The sequence below is a fragment of the Sinocyclocheilus grahami genome, unplaced genomic scaffold, assembly GCF_001515645.1.
Source record: "Sinocyclocheilus grahami isolate Dianchi unplaced genomic scaffold, SAMN03320097.WGS_v1.1 scaffold2029.1, whole genome shotgun sequence".
Taxonomy (NCBI): domain Eukaryota; kingdom Metazoa; phylum Chordata; class Actinopteri; order Cypriniformes; family Cyprinidae; genus Sinocyclocheilus; species Sinocyclocheilus grahami.
The window spans coordinates 42,541-56,498 of NW_015507208.1; the positions used below are offsets into that span (position 1 = coordinate 42,541).

Consider the following 13,958-nt stretch of genomic DNA (forward strand, 5'->3'; position numbering starts at 1 on the left):
AGGAGCAGCGCTGCTTGAGATATCAAGGCTTGTTTTCAGAGAATGTGTGATTTCATTCACTGGAAAAGAGCGATTATTGAGAAAAGTTAAACAATTATCAAAATATGTATAAATATATTTTTTATAAAAAGCAATTAAAAATATATATTTTGCTCTCCATATATTTCAGTCGAAGAAAATATACTCTGCAATGTTTCAAAGAATAGTTCAATATTACAATATATCTAAAAATTAAACAATTTGAAATTATTATTAATCTAAATTTGACCTCTAGTAGGCTTTTCCTTCCACATTTGTATTTAGTCTAAATGTAGGCCATGCACTGTAAGATTGAAAATGTATTTTACAGCAAGTGAAGAAGTTTCTTGAATGCTGTCAGGGATTCAGATGCACGGATAGAATGGAAGATCATTTCATCAGCGAGGAACGAGGAATGAGAGGGTGATTTTGTGCCCTTTATAAATATCTAAATCTGAAATGTGTTTTGATGTGTGTCAGACCGACTTTTTCTCAATGTGTACTGTGAAAAGCGCTATACAAATAAATTGGACTGGATTGCAACTTTAACTACAGGCCAGATTTTAGAAAGACTTCAAATGTCGATTTACTGATCAACATCCATACAGCCTACAATCTTGAACATTCAGATTCATCATTTGCATTAATGGCTCCACAATGAACTTCTTTATATTATTAAAATATAATTTACACTGCAAAAAAAATGATTCTCTTGCTTAGTGTTAGTGTCTTGTGTTCTAGTATAAACATCTAAACATTCTTGAATCAAGATGCATTTACTGTACGAGTGAAATGACTTAAAATATTAAGAGTCAGCCAATCAGAATCAAGCACCGGAACTATCTGCCAATGGAGCAAGAAAAATAATCTTGTTTAGCCTTTGAATTAAGATTATTTTTCTTACCGCATTGGCAGATAGTTCCGGTGCTTGACTCTGATTGGCTGAGCCGTGTTCGAAGCTGTTGTGAATGACTCTACAAAGTAACACACACCTTTGTTTACGTCTGACAAGTTAAGACAAAAACTATTTTCTTTGTACGATGGCACCAGGAACCCGATGTGCTAACGCACTCGATTACTAGTCGAGTTTAATGTAAGAATGTGTTTCTGTGCTTCCTCTCACATCTGCTGGATCACGAGATGAAGCTCTGTGTTGGGTCCAGAGGGCTTCACGGGAGTTATTGCTTTATCATACTTTCATGAAAAAATATGAAGACAAAAACTATTTTCTTTGTACGATGGCACCAGGAACCCGATGTGCTAACGCACTCGATTACTAGTCGAGTTTAATGTAAGAATGTGTTTCTGTGCTTCCTCTCACATCTGCTGGATCACGAGATGAAGCTCTGTGTTGGGTCCAGACGGCCTGTGATCGGCTCGCTCCTCCAGAACTCTGTGTTCTGCTGGTCTCTGCTGGAGTCTCGCCATCTGTTCAGAGATCTGTGCGTCACACGTTTCCCTGCGGCGGACAGAACGAGTGCACCTCGAGACAAGACACAGAAGCACCTACTGACCGACGAGCAGCAGATCTGAACTCAGTTAACACTTACAGCAAACAGATTCTCCTGAAAACAGGGCTTCTGTGGAGTCTGCGTTCACCTGTCCACAAATAAAGGCTTTAAAGGTGACATATCATGAAAATCTGACTCCTCCAGGTTGTAAGTGCTATAATCAGGTCCCCGGTGCATCTACCAACCAAAGAAACGTGAAAAAGATGAACCCAGTCACTTTGTTTAGGTAAGTCTTTTTCTGCAAGCGTCTGAGAAAACCAGCGCGTCTGATTTCGCTCTCTTGGTGACGTGGCAAAGGGATCTCATTATAATATTACCACCCCTTAATCTGTAAGTTTACACCCACGACACCCTTATTGTGTTTTCACAAGCGACAACGGTGTAGCAGCTCTAACGCCATGATGAAAGTGTGAGCGAAGCATGCTAACTGTTCTGTGTTTGGCTGCACAGACGAGCACAGAACACTGTTTAGAGTCCCAGCCTCAGAGACAACAGAGCAGAGGATTTATTGATGTATTTACTGTATATTGCTGCTCCCACACAGATCCCAAATAAACATGTGCTTTATTTCCCAGCTGTTTACCTTCACAGACATAACCCACTGTTTTTGTAACTCGTGTGTTTTTAATGTAAACTTGTGTGTGAATGAGAACTTAGTTTAGTGCTCACATGCTGTGACAGCTGCTTTAAAAACGTTTATTTTTGATGCAATTAATCGTTTGACAGCACTAGTTATTTTAAGTAAATGATTGATTGTTCAGGTATTTGTATTGGAAAACGACAAGTTATTGGCATATTTTAGTATTTGGGAGCAGAGTAAAACTTGAGTTGAACTTTTTTTTCATAAAATGAATTATAAAGTAATTTGTTGTATTTTCTTTGAACCACAAGTGTTTGAAAATACATTCAGAAACCATATTGACGTATTGTTTTATATTAAATTTATTCATTACATTTTCTTGACCTGGTCTTAAAAAGTCTTACGTTTATCTTCATAAAACCTGCAGAAACACTGAGAAGGCAGCAAAGTCATAAATCCAGACGCTGGAGCTTCAGAGCAAAAGCATCTTTAATGAAACATCATCAGACGTGTGACGGAGCTTCAGTTCATTAACACTTCACACTCACACACTCCAGAGCTTCAGTCTGAAGCACACAAATCCAGGAACAAGCACAGACGTCACCGGAGCTGTGTCAGCTGAGCGAGTCCAGCTGAGTCTGAATCATCTCCATCTGTAAGACACACACAGAGCCGAGAGCGTCTGAACGCACTGAAGATCAGGATTCAGCGGCACTCAGTCTGACCTGATTGTAGAAGTCCAGCAGATGCTGATGGTTGAACTCCACAAACACGTCCTGCAGACGCTGAAACAGAGATAAAAGCACCTCGTCAATTATTAGCATGCGTCTGTCCTGTAGAATCACTGAGTGCACATGTGACCCGTTTGTGAAAGTGTCATGATCATATCCATAAAATATCAACAACACACTCTGAAATAAAACACTTGAGCAGCAGAGCAGCGTTCGCTCTCTGATGAATCCGCAGGGAGAAATAAAGAAGAAACTGACACGATGCAGAAATAAACATCTGAGTCTCTGTATATGAAATATTATCGATATGACACTATGAGAACAAAACTAGAACTGAAGTGATGTGAATAATGACTCGGTTGTCTTTTGTAGAGCTGCTTATGGCTGAAATTGAATTGCATATTAACAATCTAAGAATTGAATTTGTTTGATAATTGATTCACATTACAACATTTGACAATTATGTAACTGAACTGAATCTGAATTGAGCTAAATTATGACACTTTGCCCCCTGGTTTCACAGACAAGGCTCAAGCTTTAAAGTGTAAGTCTAAGCTGTTTTAACTGAAAGTAACTTGCACTGATTGATCTTAAAATATATCAGTGCCTTTGTTTTGTCTCGAGATGCACACCAGTAATGTTTTATTCTAAGGCATGTTGATGAAAATGACTTAAATGTCCTAATTGAACTACGGCCTAATCCTGGCTTAGTCTAAGCCCTGTCTGTGAAACCAGGCCATTGTCTTGTGCTTAATAGCTAAGAATCGAATTTTGAATTTCAAATCAAGAATTTAAATAGTTAACATGAACTTCGCAACGCTCACTCTATAATTGAATTGAACTAATCTCAATAATGACTCTATTGTGTTTTGTAGAGCTGCTTACAGCTGAAACTGAATTTCAAATTAAGAGTTGAAGAATTTAATGTTTTATAACTGAATAACTTGATAATGTTATTGAACTGAATTGATCTGAATGACGCTTGTCTTCTGTGGAGCTGCTTTACAGCTGAATTATGACATAATTGTTTTCTGTAGAGTTGCTTTATAGTTAAGAATTTAATTTATTTTATAATTGATTAATTTCGCAACATTGACTGTTAATGAACAGAATTTAATCCAAATTGAGCTGAATTGTGACATGACTGTTTTCTGATTGAGTTGATTTATAGTTAAGAATTGAATTTTGAATTAAGAATCAAACAATTGAATCTGCTTTATAGTTAAACGTCGAAACATCAACGGTTAGTGAACTGAATAATGATTCAATTGTCTTCAGTAGAGCTGCTTATAGCTGCAATTGAATCTTACATTAAGAATTGAAGAATTTAATTAGTTTGATAATTTATTCACATTACAACATTGATACTTATTTAACTGAACTGAATCTGAATTGAGCTAAATTGACACTTTGTCTTCTGTCGAGTTGCTTCATAGAATTTCGAAATTAAGAATCAAAGAATTTAATTTGTTTTATAATTGATGAATTTTGCAACATTGACTGTTAATGAAGTGAATGTAATCCAAATTGAGCTGAATTATGGCATGATTGTTTTCTGATTGATGGTTAAGAATCAAATTTCGAATTAAGAATCAAACAATTGAACAATTATCTTCTGTAGAGCTGCTTTACAGTTGAAATTCAATTTGTGTCATAATTGATGAATTTTACACTGTTTTTTTCCTGTTTATCTCTGTGAAGCTGCTTTGAATCGATCTGTACTGTATAAAGCGCTGTAGAAATGTCTGAAAGAGGCCGGAGTCTCTGCGGGCAGGAACATGTCAGAATGCATTAACGGAGAGGACATTAATTAGACACAACATTATCATCCATAATTAAGAGTAAAAGGGGAAACGTTATCTTTAGCAGAGCCGCTGGAGATATGGCTAATATGTAGGACAAAAGTGGAATACGGCCGTCACATGACAGAAAAATAACACTAGTCTGATGATTGCTGGGAAATACAGTTCAAATATGATCACTGTGTGTGTGTGTGTGTGTGTGTGTGTGTGTGTGTGTGTGAGTGAGTGTGTGTGTGGTTCATACACATGGGATGGCAGTGAATGTGTGTCAGGAATCAAGGGTTAATTCCAGCCTCAGGTTCAGTAAGTGTTTTGACGTATCTAGGCTAACACTAATGGCTCCTGCGTGCTTTCAGAGCTGATGGTGGAAATCACAGCTCTGGGGACGATCACTGACTGTGATGACAGTCACACACACATACACACATACACAGCAAACGAAAGTGTTTTGAAATGAAACATTAATGGCTGCTGCTGATTCAGAGATGGACACAGAAAAGCACTTCACACAAACACCGACTGCATCTCCATCACTGACCTCAGTAAAACTCCAAACAACACGGTAAAATACGGTAAAAACTCACAAACAGAGCTAAAGCACAATAGATCTCTCCAGATCAGTTGCAAACAGCGTTCAACACAAACGTACAACAGCTGAGAAGCAGCCGCGCATCTATAAAGCCTCGCTGAGTATTTTTAGCTCTAAAGCTCTTTATGAAGAAATGTTCAGCATATGGCAGATTAAGATGAAAAATGCGAGCAAACGGCTCATCTGATTGTTGTGTCATTCCCTGTAAAAACAACCACATTTCAGAAACTTCCCCAGCTCAAACTTCAGATTTTTTTAGAAGAAAGACAAACATAAATGGTTAAGAAAGCCAAAATATTAAATGTCATGGATGAATATTTACTGAGCAATGCACTGTTTTGTAGAGGGGGGTCAAAATGACAATGATCACCTGAGATTCAGAGCCAAATTACAGGAGGATAAAATGACTTCAGAAAGATGGCAGCATCATATATTATTTTCACACAGAGATTGTTAGCTCTATTAGTGAAATCTGTTGACTTTAGTCATCTGTGTTGCATTATTTGCCAATGGTGACCGTTCAAAAATGGGAAATTAGCACTTTTCGTGTTTGTTTTTCCATAGTTTGCATGGCTGTAACTCAAGAAGTATTAAAGATATCTTCATATCCTTTTAGATTTTAATTCTCAACAAACTTATCTTTTGATATTTCCATTTTTCAGGACCTGTATGATTAAATTACAGAGATACTGGGATCTCAATGCAGCTCCAGGAGTAAAGTGTGCACATTTTCAGTGGCACTACTCTGCAAATATTCATCATGACATTTAATATTTTGCATTGTTTTCTTCATTCAAGCATTTCTTTCACTAAACATAAAAAGATCAAAATCAAAGCCAGGAGTCTTTTGCAATAGAATGACCCAATTTCATTTCCCGAACGCAATTTGGTTGCAGCATTTAGAGACAAACAACACATAAAAATACAAAAACACATAAGAATGCGTCAGTGAGAGAAACAGCATCTCCAGCTGGAAATATTAGCCTACAGTAGTGTCGCTCAAATGGCCAAATTCACATTGAAAAAATGAAGAACACGGACACTGAAAGACTCCAGACAGACACAGTAAATCTGAAGAAACTCAAGCGACTCTATCAAATATGACTGAACGAGGAGAGAGTCGAGTGCAGAATTGACTCACTGAATCACTGAATCAAATGATTCAAACTCCTCCACTCCATTCAAACGGATCCAAATGCCATTCAAGTGAGAAACTGGAACAATTTAATTCTATTCAAGTTTATTTGTATAGCACTTTTCACGATACAAATCGTTGCAAAGTAGCTTTACAGAAAATTCAAGTTTCTATTTTAAACTAAGGGAAAGGCTCTCGTCTCTCTCTCATTTGTTTGGTAAAGATGCGGCGAGCCGGACAGACCACGCTTCCTGTATTAGAATAAGCCATATCCTCTGTTTTGGTTCAATAAGAGCACAGAGCGTCAGGTTGACGTGACTGTCAGAGTGGCCTGGATTCACGCAGCTGTTTTGTTTGCGAGCCGTCGAGGGGAAAAAGCCTCATTGTTCTATTGAGGTTCTTATGTCCCTAAAGCGGGATGAATGGAACGGGGCCAAAGCGGATTTTCACACGCTCGTCCCACTGCGCCGCTGTACAGTAGAGAACGCCGCGATTGTCCCGCGCTCGCTCAGAGGCTTCACCTTGACAGACGGATGGGAGGCCTCTCCTCCTCCAGAAACACATCAAAACTCTGGTCCTCCAGACACTGCTGGGAAAACTGCAGAAATATGACCAGACGTCCGAAACCAGTTCACCTTTCATTCATATGAGTCTAGTTCTGATGAGTCGATAAATAATTGCTATTCAAAATGCTTATTATTTGTGCAACAGTGCAGAAAACAAGCAATCAAAACCAGCTGTGTTTGACTTCTTCATTCGTGTTCACAGTGAATAGGATTGCAAAGGGGCGAAACGGTTCTGGTCAAATTTCCGGAAACTTTACAAAAATTTCAGAAAGTCTTCTGGAAATTTTCCACCTTTTTGCAACCCTACTAGTGAACGAGTCATTATATTTAGGGGTTCAAGCACGTCACTATGTGACGTGAAACCCTATTATAACCCTGAAACCCTATTGTAATTGTAGGGATTTTTATTATTATTATTATTATTCCCTAAAACTGATCGTGGAGATCAAACCCTAAGAACTAGAAAGCTGAAACTTTGTCAGAAGTTAGTAGTATTGACTGCCACTCAGATCCAAAGACTTGGCCCAATCGGCCTATAGGGGGCTCATAACTCCTAGACCGCTTGTCAGAATCCTTGTGTCACGAAACTCGGTACACATGTGTAAGAGCTCAATCTTTGGTCAAATAAAAAAATTGTCCAGCTCTGCCACTTGGTGGCACTATAAGATGGGGAAACATAAAAACAGCTATAACTACGCAAGAGTTAGTCCAATTGACCTGAAAATTGGTATGCAGTGTCTTTGTCCAATGTGCCGCAAGGGTCTATGAGGACATTGGCCTATCTCAAAAAACATAGCCGCCATCGGCTAATGAAGTTTGAGCACCTATTAGACAAGGTTAACGAAGGCCGATCAGAACGAAACTCGTGGGCATGTTCGACCCATGGCCCTAAAGGTCTGAAAGAATTTTGAAAGAAATCGGCCAATGGGGGCGATATTGCATTTTTCAAGTGTATAAATGATTGTATATTGCACGATATTTCACACATCCAGTCAAAATGTATATAATTTGACAGATCCCCTCAGAATGTGCAACTTTGCCTCAAGAACCACTGCTGTCAACCAAATCGTTCATTAAATATTCTCAATTAGGTTAAAACCCTACTTTTGCGAACTAGTCCTAGGTTTTTTCACTCAATCTCGATCAAACCACTGCAGTACAATTCTCTGGACTCTCTAGATCAATAATTATCAAAAAATGTTGAATTATGTCCTTTGATTACCTATAACTGGGTCATTTAGAAAAGGGGCATGGCCAAATATACCCAAAAGCCTATAAAACCTAAACGAAAACTCAAAACTTTACGAAACTTGGTGAAAACATGTGTCAGATGACTCTTAAAAAGCATGCAAAGTTTCATCGAGATCGGACCATAGGTGTTGCTATAACAGTAAAAAAGACTTTTAAAAAAAACATTTCAATTGAAAACGACTTTAATTCTAAAAAAAAAAAGTTCATATATTCACACATACACTAGGTCATCATATAATATGATAGATCTCCTCATTCTAAACAACGTTGCCTCTGGGATCAATGCTGTCAATCAAACTGTTCATTAAATATTCAAGATTATTTAAAAAAGCTACTTTTGCAAACTAGTCCTAGGTTTTTTCGCTCAGTCTCAACAAAACCACTGCAGTACAATTCTCTGGACCCTCTAGATCTATAATTATCAAAAATAATATTGAATTTTACACTTTGGTAAGCTACAACAGGGTCACTTTTAAAGGGACGTGGCCAATTATACCCAAAAATCCTATAAATCCTAAATGAAAACTCAAAACTTCATGAAACTAGGTGAGCATATGCGACTGATGATTCTAAAGAAGCATGCAACATTTTATGGTAATTCCACCATAGGTGGCGCTAGAACAGTCATAACTGTTAAAAATCATCATATTTCTTTGGTAAATTACCTGCATTTGCCAAAAATCAACAACATTAAATATTGAAATATTCTCCTAATTACAACTGAAAACTGCTGGTTTCGTCTGGCAAGAGGAGAACGGCACACTATTTCTCTGTTTAATACTGTAAAGCTGCTTTGACACAATCTGCATTGTAAAAAGCACTAAGCCTATATAAATAATGGTGACTTGACTTGACAAAAAAAGTATGTAAAATAATAAAACTAAATGAAAATGAGAAATGTTGCTTAGGCAACTAGCTGAAAAATATATATTTTATTTTATTTCACTTAAGGTTTATTTCAAGAAACAAAAATGTTTTTTTATGGTTTTAGTTAACTATAATATCCCTGATTTGAAAAAAGGCAATGAAAATGGTGATTAAAATGGTGAAAAACCACAATGGTGAGACAAAACCCTTGAAATCAGCTTCATTTTCAGACTCAAATCTCCTTCTGAAGACCATGAGGCCGAGACACAACTCTTTTGTGCTAAATAACGTTTCTCAGAGAAATTAAGGCTCAAATACCAGCGCTCCCATCAAAGTTCAGTCGAAGCACAGATGCATTGTGGTCGTCTCATTAAAACACAGATCTTCATACGACTCTTTTTAGAGTGACTCGTTCATGACTCGAGTCTCGCCACATCACAGCTCGACCCGTGACCGTCTGCTTCTCATTTAATGGGAAACGATCCGGCCGCACATGCTCAGTTTCATCACGTTCACGTCAAACCAAGAGAAAAACATCTGGAGAAAAGCACAACTGACATGGGTTAATATTTATGTGATTTACAGAAGAACTGCACAAACTACTCGATTTTGTATTTAAGCATGTTTGCCAAATGTGGTATTTCTATAATTCACAAACTGAATTGCCATTCAATGCTCTTAGCATACTGAGTATCTAACAGCAGTGTTTCACATACTTCAACACTAAATTAACCCTCTGGTGCTCGTTGGTCATTTTTAAATGAAATATTTTACTTTTTTAGATTTTTTAATCATCGGAATTGCACAAAACTTTAAAAAGGTTTAGGCACTTACTGTGTGAACACACGCACACACACACACACAAAATCATGCACATGATTCGAAAAGGTTGAATGTTCCTTCAAAAATTGTCAAAATTGTCAAAAATAATGCATTGGAAACAAATAGAAAGCAAATTTCATCTAGTGGAAACAGTACTGCGACCAAACTAAATCTGACTGAAAGCTCATTTTTTGCGATATCAACCTCAAATTTGGAACACAATTTGTTTTGATTTATAGCTTTTGTGCCGTTTCAGAGTATAAAACATGTTTTGGAAAATGCATATTTTTCATAATAATATATATTAACTTTTTAACTTTTTTCACTTCAGCAATAATCTGCCAGATGTCTTCTTTAAAAACAGACCAAACATAAGATTTATGACAGTTTAAGATGGATATTTCATTTTCAGGGCAATGCTCAAAACTTGGTTAACAGGTAATAAATGGATCACAACTATTCCATAAATATATTTTAGTACCATAAAATCCCCTAAAAACACAAAATATTACATAAAAACCACTACTGAACTATAATACAGTACATTCATTTCATTGAGAGAAAAAAACATCCAAGTGAGCAGCACCAGAGGGTTAAAATAGTTTACTGACTCACAGGATAACAGGACTCGTTAGCCAAACTTCAGATGATTCCCATAATGCAGAGCCGTGGCCTCATTAAAACACACGTCTGTCATTAGCATACGAGCGGCTGACGAAGCGCTGGCTCTAATAAAGCTCGTCTGTTTCTCCTCTGGCCTACATCTAATGTGAGTGAGACAGTAATGAGAGCGTCCTCAGGAGGAAACACACACGATGCTGTTTACTGTCTGATGTTCAGATGAGTTTCTGGCACAGATTTCTGGCCGAAGGTGAGCGTGAATCATCCAGAAAGAACGTCACGCGACACGCTTCGTCTAAACACACGGCTCACTCATGACACCAGTTCATTCCAGTCTGCTAGAAAACCAGCAACAGGATTCACAGCAAACTCCAGCTGAAGTCTGAGAACATGACCAGACGCTTTATCAAAACGTGAATTGAGATTGTTTCATTTTTAGTTTTTAGCTACTTCGTTATCAAAGCTCTTTTAGTGTAATTGTACAAGAGTATGTTACGTATGTAAAACGATTTTTCTCAAGTAAGCATCAGAATAAGGGCAGTAATATCTCCAGATGAACACTTACTGGACTGAAGCAGCTCAGCTTTACTTGATTCTCCATCAATCATGTTTTAGAGTCTCAAATCTGATCCTCAGGATCTTTTGAGGAGCGTTTGTTTCCAGAAGCTTTACTTTCACTGTTCCTCAGCGGAGGAATGATCTTCACAAGCCTCCAGAACATCTCACATCTGAGGAGGAGCCTTTATTTCTTCAGCTCTCAATCACTGCATTATATGTTTGGAGCATTTCACTCTCATCTCTCTGAGACACATTATTGGAGATATAGAGCGATCGCTGATATCTATATCATTTTATGTCAGTATCAGCTAAACACTGCAAAAAATGATTCTCTTACTTAGTGTTTGTGTCTTGTGTTCTAGTATAAATATCTAAACATTCTTGAATCAAGATTAATTTACTGTACAAGTAAATGATTTAAGATATTAAGTCTTGTTTTCAAAAAAAAAACTATCAAAATTGTATTAGTTTTTGTTTAAAACAAGCAGAAATATCTGCCAATGGCGTAAGAAAAATAATCTTAATGCAAAGGCTAAACAAGTTTATTTTTCTTGCACCATTGGCAGATATTTCTGCTTGTTTTAAACAAAAACTAATACAATTTTGAAAACAAGACTTAATATCTTAAATCAGAATTTCAAATTTATATTGTTGCTCAGTTTGAGTCTCTGAATAAAATTGAGCTGCTTTTTCCTCCATATTCTCAATGTATCAGAACCATAAAAGCCTGATGGATCAAATACATTAACACATATGCAAAGTTTTGTGTTTTGTCTGAACTGTTCCATTATTTATTATTTCTCATGTCAGGCTTTCCAGGGTTAACGTGTGATCATGGGCAGATATTCTCCATCCTCCAGGTGAAGTACAGGACTGATATCAGCACTGAACATCACATTGAAGATTAATTTATGGAGCTCAGAGAGCTAAGAATAGATCCACAGACTGCCGAACATCCCTGATGGGTTGAATTATATAAGACACACGTTTCTGGCTGCACAAACAGGTAAACAGCTCCAGAAAGATTCAGATGCGCTTTAATAATTGATGGAGCTCAGTGGGCGCCGCTGATGAGAGAAGCACATTTGCCTGAAAGCTGATGATGAAAAGCAACACAGAAAGGAATAAACAGCAGGAATCTTCATCTTTTGAGGCCTTCGGTACGAGTTAAACTCAGTTTATCCCACATTCACACAGCAGCTATTCAAAGTCTGCAGATGAAACCTGCAAGGAATGGTTTTGTTGCGGTTACAGACTGTGATCTGGATTATAATGACTGATGGTTAGAACAGAGCAACAACAGCACAACCCCTCTTCATCAAAACTCTGTTCCGGGCCAGAGACGAGAAGTGCAAAGCCTCCATTTCTGATGTGATTTTGGGAAGGATCTCCCGCTCAGAGCATCACCGCAGGCGAAGCAGCTCAACTGAGAAGATCCTTTTCCCAGGATGCAATGCTGAAGAGTGACACACGAATGCTGCTTCCTCCAACAGGAACTCAAATCATTACAGTGTTTCATCACGACAGAATTCTCAATTAGCAAGATGTGCTGGTTTATAACTGCGTTAACTGACAGACACTGAAGCTCATTAAAGTTATAGTTCACCCAAAAAAAGTTGTTTGTCCCCATTGACTTCCATAGTATAGAAAATACACTATTTACGTCAATGGAAATCAGAAACTGTTTGGTTATCCACATTCTTCAAAATATCTTTTTGTGTGTTCAGCAGAACAAAGAAAATCCTACAGGTTTGGAACGACTTGAGGGTTTTATTTTTGGATGAACTATCTCTTTAAATACCGCATTTCCCATTATGAATTATGATAGAGTTTGGTTTATCGATCCGTTGGGTCGGATTGCTTTCTGACCACAACCAAACCACTCCTGAGTACATTTTAGCCCATCTCGGACTGATAGTTTTTGTGCGATGAATATATATCTGAATGAACTGAACTAAGGGATCGAACAGCAGGTAAACACCCTAAAACATGACAAAAAACTTCTGTAGCATTATAAGTGGATTTCAGGGATAAAATGTTGCATTATATACAATACAAGCGAACACAGAATTGGTTTTGGGGGCAGTGCAATGGAGAAAGTCAAGTCAAGCCACCTTTATTTATATAGTGCTTTATACAATACTGATCGTGCCCAAGCAGCTTTACGGTGTCAACAGAAAAATAGTTTCTCAATAATGCAAAGAGTCATTTTTCCAGCTAAAGTCAATTCATTGATGATGTCATCATCCAGTTCAGCTCTCTCGGAAAAAAACACAAGCTTCTAGAACTTCTTTCAACTTGACCGATGCATTTCTAGAACAGCGTTTCATGCGCATGATTCTGCAAAAGATGCGAGCATCAAACACATCCTTCAATCACATTTACATAGAAAAACACTGCAAAAGTAGCGCAATGGAATGCAAAAATGTGTTCTGTGTGAACGCCTCTTTATAAGAGCTGACTACAAACAAGACGGTGCCGTAATTAAACAGCAACACACTAGAATTACTGTAACAAAACGAGAGTCTCCCACAGACTCACAGTCTCCTACAGACGGTCACCTAGACGCTCCTCAAGACGCCTCCGGCATGTGGACATGAGAGGCCTCGTCCATTCTGATACACACACACTCACACACAGCGCTCAGCTCTTTACAGTTTCCTCTGAATCCAGTGGATTAACCGACACAAGAGCTCAAACACACTGAACCACCGCCTGCATCATGCGTGTGTGTGTGTGTGTGTGTGTGTGTTCCCATCTTTCAGAAGAGTGTTCACTGCTGTTTAATACATTCACACGCTTACACAAATCAAACCGCGGTACGACCAACATTAATATGACACACACACACACACACACACACACACACACACAGACAGGTTTGTTTTTGTGAAAAGTGGGGACTCT

At 37.9% G+C, this 13,958-nt stretch overlaps 1 long non-coding RNA gene across 1 annotated transcript in view; it reads right to left on the reverse strand.

The window, feature by feature from the left end:
• Positions 1 to 2,654: 2,654 nt before the first annotated feature.
• LOC107573767 (uncharacterized) overlaps positions 2,655 to 13,958 on the reverse strand; it is a 16,216-nt gene continuing 4,912 nt past the window's right edge. The window contains exons 2-3 of the long non-coding RNA XR_001607565.1: positions 2,835 to 2,894; positions 2,655 to 2,762 (exon numbers count right to left, since the gene is read on the reverse strand). This is a non-coding gene — a long non-coding RNA (uncharacterized lncRNA). The remainder of the gene's footprint in view (positions 2,763 to 2,834; positions 2,895 to 13,958) is intronic.